The sequence below is a fragment of the Mesocricetus auratus genome, unplaced genomic scaffold (genome assembly GCF_017639785.1).
Source record: "Mesocricetus auratus isolate SY011 unplaced genomic scaffold, BCM_Maur_2.0 Super-Scaffold_100011, whole genome shotgun sequence".
Lineage (NCBI taxonomy): Eukaryota > Metazoa > Chordata > Mammalia > Rodentia > Cricetidae > Mesocricetus > Mesocricetus auratus.
In genome coordinates, this window is record NW_024429195.1 from 57895542 (window position 1) to 57911741 (window position 16200).

At 39.5% G+C, this 16200-nt stretch overlaps 1 protein-coding gene across 1 annotated transcript in view; it reads right to left on the reverse strand.

Annotated features, from left to right (window-relative positions):
- Caps2 (calcyphosine 2) overlaps positions 1–11137 on the reverse strand; it is a 78367-nt gene extending 67230 nt beyond the window's left edge. The window contains exon 1 of the mRNA XM_040754885.1: positions 10986–11137. The gene's annotated coding sequence lies outside the window, so the exon portion shown is untranslated. The remainder of the gene's footprint in view (positions 1–10985) is intronic.
- Positions 11138–16200: the final 5063 nt, after the last annotated feature.

Here is a 16200-nt window from a genome sequence, read left to right on the forward strand (position 1 = left end):
AGGCAGTAGTGGAGAGGTCATCTTTGATGCCCTTCCCCTATCCTGAGACTGATGACTACCTTAATTGCCATCCTAGAGCCTTTATCCAGTAGCTGATGGAAGCAGAAGCAGACACCCACAGCTAAACACTGAGCCATACTCCTGGAATCCAGTTGTAGAGAGGGAGGAGGAACGAGCAAAGGAGTCAAGACCGTGCTGGAGAAACCTACAGAACCAGCTGAACTGAGCTAGTGAGAGTACACTGACTCCACTTGTAAAGCTGGGGAGCCAGCATTGGACTGAACCAAACCCTCTGAATGTGGGTGTCAGTTAGGAGGCCTGGGCAGTCTATGGGACCTCTAACAGTAGAACCAGTATTTATCTCTAGTGCACAAATGGGCTTTGGGAGCCCATTCCATATGGAGGGATACTATTTCAGTCCAGATACATGGAAGAGGGCCTGGGCCCTCCCCCAAATAATGTGACAGACTTTGATGATCCCCCATGGAAGGCCTCGCTGTCCTTGGGGAGCAGGTTGGGGGTGGATTGGGAGGTTGTCAGGGAGCATGGGAGGATGGGAGGGGCAGGGAATGGGGTATTGATACATAAAATGATAGTTTCTAAATAAAAAAAGAAAGACAAAAGAAAATCCAAGAGTATTTTACAACCCAGAATAAACATATTCTGAAAACAGGACAAATCATCAAACTTGAAAATAATCCTATTGACACGTCAGATGGCTCTCTTTTCAGTGACCTTTCAAGAAAAGCAACACTTTATGTTCTAAGCCTAAGGTCCATGATTTGGTCATATCATACATTTGTAGAGTAGGTTTGTAGTTCAGTGGTTCTGGCACCTGCCTAACATCCCAGGTCATGGGTTAATCCCAGATAAAGTTGCTGTACTTACCAAGATTACCAACTGACAAGCTGTGATGATTTTGATTAGAACTGTTCCCATAGTCTCACATGTTTGAATGTTTGGTCCCTAGGTGGTGGACTGTTTAGGAACGATTAGGGGTGTGACCTTAGTGGAGAAGGTGAGGTGGGCTTTGAGGTTTCAAAAACCTACATCAGACCCAGCCTCGTGTAATCTCCCACCTACTGCTCAGTGCCATGCCTGCTTGGCTGCTGCCAGGCTCCCTGCCAGGACGGTCATGAACTCACCCTCTGAAACTGCAAGAAAGCCCCAGTTTTCTTTCTTTTTGTTGTTGTTTTCATTTTTTGGAGACAGGGTATCTCTGTAGATTTGAAGCCTGTCCTAGAACTCGATCTGTAGACCAGGCTGGCCTTGAACTCACTGAGATCCACCTGCCTCTGCCTCCCAAGTGCTGGAATTCAGGCTTGAGTACCACCACAGCCCAGATAGTTTGCTTTCTTTTATACCTTGCCTCGGCCATGGTGTATCTTCACAACAATAGAACATGTATAACTAACGTGCAAGCCAAAGTCAAGATGGAGACACTGAGCAGCCAACGTGGAGCTTTCTCTGACACACTACCAGCCTCCCAACTTCACACCTTATTAAGTATTGACACCATTGCAAATAACTGTGACATTTTAATTGCTAGAATTGGTTTGCCGTTAATAAGAAGAACAAACAAAAAGTCGGGAATGTCCTGCTCCTACTATCCCCTGTGCTTCTCCGGTGTCATTAACTCTTAGAACTCCTATACATGATCACCACCACAAAGGCTGGCACTTACTGCCCTCCATATAACATACATTATTACCAAATATTTATTCAATAGTCACTTTATTCATCCTAAACATCCATATGCACTTGGGATATACCCATGTTGGATTCCTTTCTCTACATCTATGACAATCACAATGCCAACATGCAAGTATTTCTGGAAACAATGGGGCAAGGTGCTTGTAGTACTGAATAGTGACAAGGACTCTTCAGTAAATCCGCAAGCTCATGAAAGTGGTGACTACTGAGGCTGCTCACTTTGTATCTCAGGACTCAGCAGAAAGTCTAGGAAATGGGAGAATTTAGTCAATTAGTTATGAGTTAACTTAGAATGACTCAGCATAAAAGTGACACATTTTTAAAAACTGATTCATTCAGATGCAAATGAGAGGGTTGAAAGGGAAATGTTGCTATAAGAGGCACACTGGAGTCTATAGGAAAGTACCAGTGCCCCAATTAGAATATCTACAGATTTGGACCGGGCTTTAAAATCTTAAATCTCCCAAGACTCTGATTTTTACACTGAACAAGGTAAGACCCAGAAAAAGGAATGTCACTAGGCTTAACCTCATGCCACTTACCTCAAAGCCTTAATTCATACCCAGGTGTTCTTGGTCTGTTTGTTTGTTTTTTTAACTTTTTTTTTTGCTTCTTTCACCCTTTTGAGGGCCCACCAACCAGCTCCCAATTATATCACACTTGGAGGCTTATTATGACTTATAATAGCCTGGCCTTAGCTTAGCTTGTTTCTTGCCGATTTTCTTAATTTAAATGATCTTGCCCATCTTTTGCCTCTGGGCTTTTACCTCCCTCTCTTTCTGTACATCTTTCTTTACTTCTTACTGTATGCCTGACTGTGTAGCTGGGTGCCAGGCCCTTTGAGTTCTCCTCTCACTCCTTGAGTCCTCCTCTCACTCCTTGAGTCCTCCTTGAGTCCTCCTCTCACTCCTTGACCTCTTTCTCTCCCCAGACTTCTCCTGTTTACTCTCTCTGTCTGCCAGCCCCAGCTCTCCTTTCTCCTGCCTTGCTGTTGGCCCTTCAGCTCTTTATTAGACAGGCAAAGCAACACGGCTTCACAGAGTTAACCAAATGCAACATAAAAGAATGCAACACATCTTTGCATCATGGAACAAATATTCCATAGCATAAACAAATGTAGCAGAACTTAAAATACTATTTTATACAACACCAGGTCTATTTACAATATTCTACCGTTGCTGGCACAATAAACAGAGGCCTCAGAAAACAATCTGTTTTAAGGACTAAAGAAAGCCTAAAACCTAAGCCTGGTGGTTCAAGACTAGACATTTTATGTAAGTGGCTGAAAGCTGAGCTTTGGATTGCATGCCAATGCCTGCACTTGGGCTGAAATACAGAACTTACAAAAGCAAGTGAGGGATGGCCAGGCCAGTCCTGGCCCACTCAAACCACTGTGAGTGTGAGATGCTGCTGCCAGCCTTAGGTACTATTGCTGACTACTGCCTTTGGTGCTCTTAACCACTAGTCATAGCTGCACCCCTGCTCGTTTCTTAACACTGGCTATTTCCACCTCCAGTTACCATTGTTTCTCTCCTGGCAAAAGCATCAGTGGCTTCCAATTTGTTTATGCAAATTTTTAAAAGTCAGAACTTTTAAAATGGAATGGAAGAGATAAAGGAAATCTAATGTAGTTCATAAACAAAGGACAGGGAAAAGATCAATAAATATGGTTCAGTACTCAAGTTCCATGAGGGACATGGACCAAGTCCACCTTGAATCCGTGGTGACAACCGACCCAATATCTGAAATTGAATAAAAGGTTGTTCCTAATTCATTTAAAATCTTATTTCATATTGCTCCAAAAGGAATCCATTGTCTCCTTCATGCAGGATTCAAAGGCAGGCTAGGAACACAGAGCAAACCAAGTTTTAAGGAAGTGTGAGTCCTGAGTATTGCCAACAAGATGTTTAGCTCCTCATGATTGCAGAGCATGAATGCAATCTTACTCCTGGGCCATCTCCAGCCACTACAAAATTTTCATTTGAACTTCATGTTTTCCTTTCAATATTTATTCACATATTCACTCAATCTTTCATGCACTCAACACACACCAAACATACACAATCTGCTAATATGACAAGCATTAGGAAAAGTAAGATATGTAAGCCTAGGGATCATTACCTATTAAATCAATGATGGAATCAGGGTTGTTTATTAGGCCCTTTGTGCATATACAAGGCAAAAGAGATACAAGTTCTGTGGTCAAGAATGTTAAAACACATGCAACAAAATATAGCATGCCTGTTTCTTTATTCAGTCAACAAACGTTTATTTAAGGCTTAATGTATGTGTTGTAGATATTAAAGAAAAATCAGTGAAGAAGGGCAGGTGCTACAGAAATGGACATAGTTTAAATTAGCAATTCATTATTGAAGAAATATGGGCGCCTTCCAGTAGGGACTGCAGGAAGATGAGGGGAGACTTAAGAGAGCAAGGAGCAAGCATCCTTGTTAAGCTGATAGATGTCGCTGAGCCACGGTGTAGATGTGTGCACGTGTAAGAGCACACATGCCTCTATTTGAATTGTAGTGTGGGATGTCAGAGACTCAGCTTGCCTATGTGTGTGACACCCCAGCTGTACACGCAGCAAGCCCTCATCAACAGATAATGAATCAGAAACATGTCCTCTCTCACTCCATAAGAATTCTGTTAGGCTGGTCCAATTTGCTGTTGCTGTTACTGTTTGTTTTGTTTCTGCTTTCATCTCATAATTTAATTTCTGCCTTCTGCTAAAGAAAAAATGGTAACTAGTTTCATCAACATGAGTTTTTGGTTATTTGTTTTGCTGGCGAAGTTAACTGGCCAAGACAGACTTGATTTCCAGCATACCCTGTCCAGGGTCTTACTGTTCAGAATACAGATGATCTATCATCTGCCAGTATTTCTACAACAGGTAGGTCCTAATTATCAAAGGTAAGATTTTTACCAGAAGAAACTAATTGGCTGTAATTTTCCCACATGACTATAGCATTTTCATCTGCCTAGACAGCCAGTCAGAAGGAAATAGAAGCGAAAAGCTAAATGTTTGACAAGGAAATAAGTGAAGATTACAGGACGTCACAAGGTTCAATAGTTGCCCAGTCTGTGTTCCCAGTGTCTGAAGAGGGGAAAAATAATATACAGTTTATTTTAAAAGAATTTAAAAAACCAAACATGGAAACAGAGTCTATGAAACTCATAAATTATTTGCTTTTTTGTCCCCGGCCTGACAAGGTCTCAACTCTTGACTAGCCTGGAACTCGATGTGTTGATCAGGCTGACCTCAACCTCACAATTACAGAGATCTGCCGGCTCCTGATTGCAGTGCTTAAACAGCCTGCTCCAATATGTGCAGCAAAGTCAAGATATGTTGTTTTCAGGGGCCTGGCCCTTTGTCAGCTAGCTCCCTGTAAGATTCCCTTTCACTGTGTTAGGTGAACTGAGCACCAGAGGGCGCCTCAGGCTTTCAGTGAGTGGCTCAGAACTCAGGCTGTGCATCGGTTTCCATGGCAACACTGAGGGCAGGGATGCCGTCTGCAGCTCTCTACACAGGATGCCAGCTTAATCAGAAGGCAGGGCCTGGGTAGTGTAATCCCTATTCTGGTATATTCACCAGGGCTATGTCCTACATCCTCCCATGGCCCTGATAAAGAAATTTAATTGTTTCTGGACATTGAGTTTATGTTTAGTAGCCAGCAAACTTTCCAAGTCATGGGACAAAATTCCCAAGCTACCGAGTATCTATGACCCGAAATTTAAAACTTAAATTTATGACACTTAAGACTTAAAATAACTCATACTTCTTAGATTAGTAGTTATGGGTTAATAATTAAGACAGAGCTAGCCAATAATAAGCCCAAGCTAACTAACTGCCAACAACTTTGTAATTAATGTAAAACTTTGTGTGTTCATTTGGGGCTAATGGGGCAGTGGGACCAGGCTGGTGGGAAGAATCATAGTGTTTTGATTATTATATGTGAGGGGACTTTTTTTCTAGTCCAGTCTATTTGGTGTTCGGTAAGTTTCTTGAATCTTCACAGGCATGTGTTTCTTTAGGTTGGGAAAGTTTTCTTCTAAGATTTTGTTAAACATATTGTCTAAGCCTTTGAGCTGGAATTACTCTTCTTCTATCCCATTATTCTTGGGTTTGGTCTTTTCATGGAGTCCCAGATTTCCTGAATGTTTTATGTTAAGAATTTTTGGGATTTAGCATTTTCTTTAAACGATGACTCGATTTTGCCTATCATATCTTAAACGCCTGAGATTCTTTATTCCATCTCTTGTATTCTGCTAAAGATTTTTGCATCTATAGTTCCTGCAGTCAAAGATCAAATGTGTTTGGCAACATAACGAATTATAGCTGTACTTCATCCATGAGAAAAAAAATGATTGGCATCTCAATCTGAAAATTCCTTCATTCATTTTGCTAATGAAATTAGAAAGTTTTAAAGGTTAGAAAGTCTGTTTGGAGAAACTTTTATTCTTAGGTTATTTCTTTCCCATGGAGGATGTGTACAATATTCCTATCTCTTTTCATCTAGAGAACAGGAGATATTCAGTTCTGTCATTGACTGGAAATGTTCATCAGGTCTTCAGCACTTTCTTATGCTCCATTTCCCATACAAAGCTTCTTCTTTTGAAACTGGTTTTCCTTGAACCCTAAAAAAATTTAAATTTGCCATTCTTATCCTTTGCCTTTTAAATAAGCTTCACATGCTCTTATCCATATCTGTCTTATGACTTGACAAAGGGAAGAATTTATTTAAAGCTAGAAACTTTTAAATGCACAATTTAGCAACAGTGTTTTCTAATAACAAAGTAAATTGTTTTCATTCTTATTGTGATTTTTATGTTTCTTGTAATATGCCCATGGAGAAAATTAAAGTGTTTCCTAAGTTATATAGAAAAATTACGATTTTAATAATGTATTATATTATGATTTACTTATTAAGTTAACCTTTTGGTTTATTACAATTACATCTGAAAGAAAACCATTTAGATTGCCATTGTGAAAGCTGTCTTACATATACCCAAAAGATTCACATTCACACAACAAGGATGTCTGTTCCATTATGTTCATAGCAGCATTATATGTAATAGCTAGATTCTGGAAGCAACCTAGATGCCCCATAACTGAAGAGTGGATACAGAAAATGTGGTATATTTACACAATGGAGTACTACTCAGCAGAGAAAAACAATGGAATCTTGAAATTTGCAGGCAAATGGATGGCACTAGAGGAAACCATCCTGAGTGAGGTAACCCAGACACAAAAAGACAAACATGATATGTACTCACTCATATATGGATTTTAGATATGGATTAATCCTAGTGCCAGTGAGTCTGGGAAACAGGGAGGTTCCCAAGAGAGATGCATGATACCCCAGAGAAGTGGAATGAGGCAAGATTTCCTGAGCACATTGGGAACATTGGGAGAGGGGAGAGGGAACCAAGAAAAAGAGAAGGGGATAAGAGGAGAGGAGAAGAAGGCATGGGGGAGCAGGAAGGTTGAGTCGAGGTAAGAATAGAGGAGAGCAGGATAAGAGATACCATAATAGATAGAGTCATTATAGGCTTGAAGAGAGAGCTGACACTAGTGAGATTTCCAGAGACATACAAGGATAACATCAACTAGCAAACTAAACAATAGGGGAGAGACTACACTAATAGTCCCTCCTTGATGATAGGGTTGATGACTATCCTATATGCCATCCTAGAACCTTCATTCATGGATTGATGGAAGCAGAGACAGATACCCACAGCTAAACACTGAACTGAACTCCAGAAACCTAGTGACAAAGATGGAGGAGTGATGAGCAAAGGGGTCAAGACCATGATGATGAAACCCACAAAGGCAGCTGACAGGATAAGGGGGAGCTCTTGAATCCCAGACTGTTGGCTGAAAGGCCAACAGGAGACTAATCCAGACTCCATGAATGTAGTGCCAGGGAGGAGGCCACAGAAATCACTGGGGCCTTGGGTAGTTGATCAGTGTTCACCATGGTTTATGAATGAGCTTTGGGAGCCCATTCCAAATAGAGGGATGCTCTCTCAGCCTGGACACAGGGGAAGGGCCTAGGTCCTGCCAAGGATGAAAGGACAGACTTTAGAGATCCCCCCCAAGGAGGGTCTCACCCTCCCTGGGGATGATGTGGGGATTGGGTGGGGGGTTGGAGGGCTGATGGAGGGCCAAGGGAGGAGGGGTGGGAGAGAGAGCTGGGACTGACATGTGAAACATTCACGTTTCTAATTTAAATTAAAACATATATTAAGAAAAAAACAAAAAACAAAAAAAAGAAAGCTGCCTTAAGATGTGACTTAGATATATTAGATATATCTAATATATATGATAGATACTAGAAAAACATTAATAAGCATATGTATGTAAATATTATCATAATGAATTGTTTACATTGATGGTTTTATATTTGTTACTTCTTAGTTCCTTTTCTTATAGAAAGCTTGGGCCAATGTGCTTAAAATTGGATGTGCAGTATCAAGACATCCTTATTTTTTTGGAAATTCACTTGCATTCTATGTGTGTTATTATTCACCAGCATGAGTTAATTTGTTTAAAAAATTCTCTAAGTTGATAGCAAATGTTTATGAAACTTGGTGTGGTAGTGCACCTTTAATTTCAATGCTCAGGAGGCAGAGGCAGTCAGATCTCTGTGAGGTACAAGCCAGTCAGGCCTACATAAGAAGTTCCAGGTCAGCCAGTCTCAAAACGTAACAACAACAGCAAAAATAATGTTTACAAAACATTATTTTATGCTAGACCCTAAAGTATTTGTGCAGTCTCCCTCTGCAAAACTAATTTTAACAGTGGAAATAGAATGGCAACAGAGTCTTGCCTAAATGCAAAACCTCTCCTCTCAGGTACTATTTCAACATAAGAGTAGAATGATAGAAATTGTGTCTTAAGTTTACATGGGAAGAACGCTCAACTAGTAAAAAGTCTGTCTTGAAATCATTAGGACCTGAGTTTGGTCCCTAGCACCCATGGAAAAGGCCTGGCACATTGAACATACCTTAACACTGCTACTGCCAGTACCAAATTGGCAGTCAGAAAGATCCCTGGTGCTTGCTGGCTTAGCCAGTCAAGCCAGTCAATGAGTCACGAGGTCATTGGGAGACAATCTCAGAAAACATGCACCAGCATGATTGAGAAAGATGCCTAACATTGGTCTCTACACACATGAACACAGAGGCAAATGTAATAGAAGATAAACTGCCATAAGATCACCTAAATGTAAAACACAAAAAAGCAAGCAAATGCAGCTCTAATGGACATTGACAATGGAATAAGAAAAAGAGCTGGATTATTTTATCAAGAGCACTTTCCTGAGGAAAGAATGTAATTTTTAAATGCTCTACGGATTAGTTCTTACTCAAATGAATATATAAACATAGTGAGACCTAAAAATGAAATTTTAGAACTCTAACCAAATATCTACTAATATAAAAGGAATAGTTAAACAGGTGATAATACAATTCTTCAACAAACAAAAATTTTGAAGGTAAGTATTTGTAAATAAAAGAATAAATACATCGAACAGATGGAAAAAAGGAAAGTTATAGTATAGAGAGGTGGAAATGTGGTCTATTGCTGTTCTTTCTCCTTTCACTGAGCAGCAAAAGCAAGAATGACGAATACTGCCCCAATACAGTTTCTCCTAATAGCAAAGGAGGGTGCAACTGCTGTCATGCAGCATCGTATCCTTTTTTTTTTTTTTTTTGGAGGGGGCGTTCAAGACCTGGAACTCACTCTGTAGACCAGGCTGGCCTCGAACTCACAGAGATCCGCCTGCCTCTACCTCCCGAGTGGTGGGATTAAAGGCGTGTGCCACCAACGCCCAGCACAGCATCGTATTCTTAAGAAGAAATTAAGAAGGACTAATCATTGATCAAAATCACTTTGGACAATATCTTTTAAAACTCAGGCTTTTGGAAATAAAGAGGGTTGGAGAAGAGAGAAAAGAGGGAGAGAAAGAAAAGTAAGGGAAGAAAAGAAAAAGTAAGGGGAGAGGAAGGAAAGAGAGAGAAACAGAGAGACGGACAGAGAGACAGATAGAAAGGAAGGGGGAAGTTTTGATGATTTCTTAGGAAATGAGTCTTCTATTGAAGAATAGATATTGCTGTTTGTCTCTTTTTGTGATTTACGGAAAGACAGAAACAGCTTGTATAAGAGTAGGTAAAAAAATATTTTAAACAGCATTGGTTCATGAATGTTTCCCATTTTTGCAGAGGAAATACTGTCAACACCGGTCCTTACATAAAAGGTGAACCCTGCTCCATGTGTAAAAGTGATGACTGCAGAAATAATGTCTGCCGTAAGCAAAACGAAAAATAATAACATCATAGACTTTCCATAATTGCATTATAATTTTTACATGCGGACCCTTTCTTTTCTAATTTCCAGAAGACTTGATTCTTTCTATAAGAATATAAAGCATTAATGGTAAATTATATATATATATATATATATATATAATGAAGCATTAATATAAGTAATCTTAATCGAAAAAAATTGGGAGTAAAGTATAGGAATAAGCAACTGGAAGATAGATAGAGACCCAGAGCAGCCGCCAGCTGCTACCAATCTCTCTCCTTCCTACATCCAAAAGGTGTCAGATCCTCTCCCTGCTCAGCCATATCACTTCCTGTCTCTCTGTCTACAGTCCTCCAAACCTCTATGGTTAACTAGTAGCTAGCTTTACATCTGACTCCAAGCAAATTTTATTTGTCAAAATAGAAACAAAATATCACACATTTCCCCCATTATGTCTAAAGAAAAAGTGAAAGTTATAACTAACATAGTAAAATTATATGCAATAAGTACAATAACTATGTGTAAATATATATAAGCAATAATTACATTAACAATGTCTAGCTCATGTGCATTTGACAAATTCAGACGGAATACTCCATTATCTATCCTATCTTGGTGAGTCCAAAGAATTGTATTAACTCACTTTCTATCTTAACTTGCATTACCAACCCAAAACTATCCTTTTGTCTCAAACTTATACACTTTACATCTCTTTTGTGAGTTTCTATAACTACGTTTCAACTTCTTCAGAGACACGAGAAGGAAATAATATTATATTACCTGAGTAAACAGGAAGTTCAAGATAGTGACTTCCAAAAAATGGGAGAAATGACAGAAGCTGGATGCTTAGACAGTTACACAAGGTTTCTCTGTACCATTAGGGTAGCCATCTTTGGCCTACAGACCTAGAATATCTGGCAGATTTTTCTCTAAAGCAACATATTTTGAAGGGCTATCCTACCTCGTCTTGGAGAAGTTTAGCAGTCACTTTCCTTTGAGTCCATCATGCTTGTCCAAGTTGGAGAGCATATTGTCAGTAGTCAAGGCAAGGGCAGTTTCTTGCCCAGTGGCTAACTTTTACCACAAAGAAAGTCCACTCCATATGGAGTTTCTTCAGTGCACATCATCTTCTCTGAAGTAGATTGGTGCTGCCATGAACAGACATGTTTCATTGTCATAAAAAAGATCTTTATGTTATTTAAAACACCTTAAATACCATATTTTGTAGATCTCTGAAGTGTTTGAAAACTATATGTCTACCTAACATATGTCTCCTTAAATTTGTATCAGTATACAAAAGTATTGTAAACAAGAGAATATAAACATATCCAGTATAACAAAAATAACCTCCAACTTGCATCAATATACAAAAATCCATACCAAAATGTAAAATATTTAAGACTAGTAGTAGCTTTCTTGGTTTAAAAGTAAATTCAATAATCTACCCTTTTGTCTTACTATATCTATATACCCCCACCTTTTTCTTTTCAGAACAAGATCCCTGAATCTAATCTCCTTTGTTCAGCTTTTTTTCCTGACCATTACCAATAACATCTTGTAATCAATCTACTTAAATGATGACAAACATCCATAACCCACTGAATGACCAAAAATCACCCATCCCACCTCTTGGGAATGTGGCATCATGCTCTTAAAATTACTTTGTGCTGTCTGGGGACAATGACTTTTTTTAGGGGATCCTGAAAAAAATGGGACAATTGTCAAGTTCTGGGAGAGGTAGTTGTATCATTTGTTGTCCAGTCTCTGTGTAATAGAGACTTGAACTGGGCACAGTAAAGTGCAAAAATAAAGTTAATTTTTTGTGGTTTTGCCTGTTTTAGATATGTATGCCTCTAACACAAGAGGCATCCTAGAATTATGTATTGGCCTGATGCTATTGTTAGGCAATATTGCAAAGATTTTAAGTCCAGTAAAGTTTGGAAGTTTTTGATTTTTAAGTTCAGGTGTCTTCTATGACTTGATTTAAAACCTAGAAAAACCAATCAATATTTTTCACTTATGTAGCTTTTCTTTCTTTCATTAAAAGTCAAAAAAAATTATACATGAGAGTACACATAAAAGCATTTCAGTTATTTTTCTTTTTTAATTAAATTGAGTGTTTAATTGTGCTTTATTGACAGAACACTTGACTGAGAAAGCAACAAAGCGCCGAGCATGCCATCTACTCCCGCTAGGTTTTATTCTTCACTGAATGCTTTAGCTGTCATTTCTATTCAGAAGAAATTCTTAAATGCTACAATAAAGACTATTTTCTGGCTATTTATAACTCAAGTTCTGTTTAGTTCTCCATTTCATTTTCTACATTCTTGTCTGAAATTTAAATTCAATGTCTACTTTTCTGATCAAAAGGGATATATATATATAATATATGTATAAATTGATATTAGTAAAGAAATTAGGAATCAGATTAATAAGGTTAAGGTTGTATTTTTATTTTTAAGATTGTTTGCTAATAATGCACATTTATGTATGTGGGGGGGTGTGCACATGTGAAGACCAAAGTTCAGATCCTCAGCACCCATTGGTGCTGGTGAGGTGGCAGTCCCTCTAATCCCACTATGTGGGAGGGAGAGACAAAGGATTATGGGAGCAGGATTGCTAGCTAAACTTCAACAGGAAGCTAGGAGTTTAACTGAGATACCCTGCCTCAATATAGAAGGTAGAGAGCAATACAGAAAGGCATCCCATGTCAACCTTGGACTAACACGTACATCCATACACATGTGGACACACATACACCAAAAAAGAAGAAAAGAAAATGGGAAATACTGAGGAAGAAGAGTCAGCAAAGTTGAAACAGAGGAAAAAAATCACGTTTGTGTATTTTTAGATTTAGTCCTCATTAAACAAACATAGAAATATATTTTAAGTTTTCTAGTTTTCATAAAATTCTATTAGCTAAATTAAACTCCTTCAAGAGGAAACAGAAAATCTGAATAGGCAAATGCTTCTTAAATAAATTGAAGAAATTATCAATTAATTTCCAAAACAAAAACATCAAGCCCAGATAAATTTACTAGTAAAATTTAGCAAACAATGAAGAGTGCTATTACACATAGGCAGAAGCTACTAGATCTCTGAGTTTGAAGTCAGCTTGGTCTACAGAGTGAGTTCCAGCACAGTCACAGATACACAGAGAGACCCTGCCTTGAAAAACAAACAAGCAAAAAAAGAGTGCTATTACAACAGTGATCTACTATCATTTGTAGAAGATGAAAAGAAAAGGAAACTCTTCCCAGTTCAGTCTATTAGGCAGTGAATTTTTGCACATAATACTAAAGGCATGACCCATGACAGAAAGAGCTGAGATAAGCTATACCTCATTGAAATTAAAGACTCCTAAGTTTCTGACAAACGCAGAAAAAAGACAAAATACTTTCAAATCATACCTGAAAAGTGACTGTTATCCAAAATATGCAAATAACCCTCCAAACTCAGAAATTAAAGCTAAACTGGTAGAAAAACGAATTGGCCAAAGACCTTAGCCACAATAATCATTTTTAAAAGCATATAAAAGGGTACTCCACATCCTAAAGCATCAGAGAAAAGAAGACTAATGGAGCAACTCCACACACCTATTAAAAACCTCCAGAACTGGGGCTGGAGAGATGGCTCAGCGGTTCAGAGCACTTCCAGAGGTCCTGAGTTCAATTCCCAGCAACCACATGGTGGCTCACAACCATTCATAGTGAGACCTGGTACCCTCTTCTGGCCTGCAGGGACACATGCAGGCAGAATGCTGTACACATAATAAATAAATAAATCTTTAAAAAAAAAACTCCAGAAGTTGGCAACACTGGGGCTGGAGAGACGGCTCAGAGGTTATGAGCATTGGCTGCTCTTCCAGAGAACCTGTGTTCAATTACCAGCAACCATCTATAATGAGATCTAGCACCCTCTTCTGGCCTGTGGGCATACAGACAGACTCTGTATACTAAATAAATAATTCAAAAATTTTTTTAAAAAAACAGAAGTTGGCAACACCAAGTGTGACCAAATCAAGTGAAGCAGCAGCAGAAATTCTCATCCAGCCCTTGAGGGAAGGCAAAGGGTACAAACACAGTGGAAATAGTCCACCGGCTTCCAATAAAACAGATCATGGAAGCCTGTGAGATGGCTTGGCAGGTCAGAGAAGCTACTGCACAAGCAGCAGACCTGAAAGCAGCCCTGCTGATCTGAAGCTACTGCACAAGCATGAAGACCTGAAAGCAGACCTGCTGATCTGAAGCTACTGCACAAGCATGAAGACCTGAAAGCAGACCTGCTGAGCTGAACTCCAGTTTACCTTGGAAAAGGAGAAATGACATCCTAAAGTTGTCCCCTGACCTATTCATGTGTGCCTGTGCCATGAGAGTGTTCAACTGCACAGACACATAAGCAACAATGATTATAAGTAATAATGAAGCCGGGCGTTGCTGGTGCACGCCTTTAATCCCAGCACTTGAGAGGCAGAGGCAGGTGGATCTACAGAGCGAGTTCTAGGACATCCTCCAAAACAATACAGAGAAACCCTGTCTTGAAAAAACAAACAAACAAACAAACAATATATATATGTATATATATGTTGAGCATACTCCTGCCATAGGATCAATAGGCATGTTCCTTTGCATTGCCTGCAACAGCTGAAAATAATTTCCATACAAAAGCCTTCAAACACATGTTGGTAGCAGCTTTGTTTATACCTTCCCAAACTTGGAAGCAAATAGTATGTTATTCTTACAATGGATAAAGGAACGCATTTTTACACTGAGAAAATGGAATATTATTGTGTCAAAAAAGAGCAATCAAACCATTAAAAGATATGGAAAAAATTTCATTGTAGCCCTTTGAGAAAGGCATCATGCGATTGGTTTCCATGTTGCATGACTTCAACTGTACAGCATTCTTGAAAACACAAATGGTAAAAAGAGTGTTTGCCAAGATGCTGGGGGGAACAGCTAAAAACTGAACTGAATTCCTGGAACCCAGTTGCAAAGAGTAGTGATGAGCAAAGGAATTAAGCCCCAGCCGGTGAACCCCACAGAGGCAGCTGACCTCAACAAGGGAGAACACATGGACCCCAGACTGATGACTGAGAGGCCAGCATGGGATTGACCCAGACCCCCCTGAACCTGGGTGTCAGAGAGGAGGCTTCAACAATCTGTGGGACCTCGGATAGTAGATCAGTATTTATTCCTGGCACACAAATGGACTTTGAGAGTCCATTCTGAATGGAGGGATGCTCTCTCAGCCTGGTCACATGGGGGGGGGGGCCCTAGGCCCTGCCCAGGATGATATGGCAAACATTGAAAAACCCCCATGGAAGGCCTCACCCTCCCTGGGAGGCAGAGGGGGGATGGAGTGGAGGGTTAGGAGTATGGGGGGGCAGAGGAGGAGGGGAGGGAGAGGGAGCTGCGAGTAACGTGTAAAAAGTTAAATTAAAAAATTATTTTAAAAAAAGATGCTGGAGGAGAGATGGATGGCATGGAGAAATTTCTGAGCAGGGAAACAGCTCTGTATAACACTAAAATTATTAATTTTCAGGGTGTGTGATGTGTAACAATGAATCATTATACATTTGCCCAAATGCACAGGTGTACTGCATCCATCATGAATCTGAATGTGAACTGTGCAATCTGGACATTAACATGCCACCATGGCCTCATCAATTGTAACAAATACCCAACCTAGTGTATTTGTTTTGATTTGTTTTGTTTTGGTGGTACACAAGGAATAGTTCATGAAAGTGGGGTTGGAGACCATTTTTCATTTTATTGCTTTGAGATACAGTCTCACTATGTAGCCCAAACTGGTCTGAACTTGCTGTGTGGACCATGCTACTCTACACTTCATTTCCCTGCCTTCGACGGCTGAATCATGGCACTACAGGAATATACCATCACGATAATGAAGAAGGCTTCATGTTTTGCAAGGACAGAGATCACATGAGATATATCTATACTTCTCCATCTACAAATTCCCTCTTAAAGAGTCTATCTTTTGTTAAAGAAATATCTAAGTAAAACTAAAAAATTACCTTCAAGATTTTGTAACACAAATAATAATAAACCCTGAGACAGATATTGGGGTTCAAGCTGATGATCAGAAAAGCAAAGCAGCGAGCCGCTAGCTCTTACCTCTACCTCAGGCTAAAAGGGCTGTCTGCACTGCTCTCC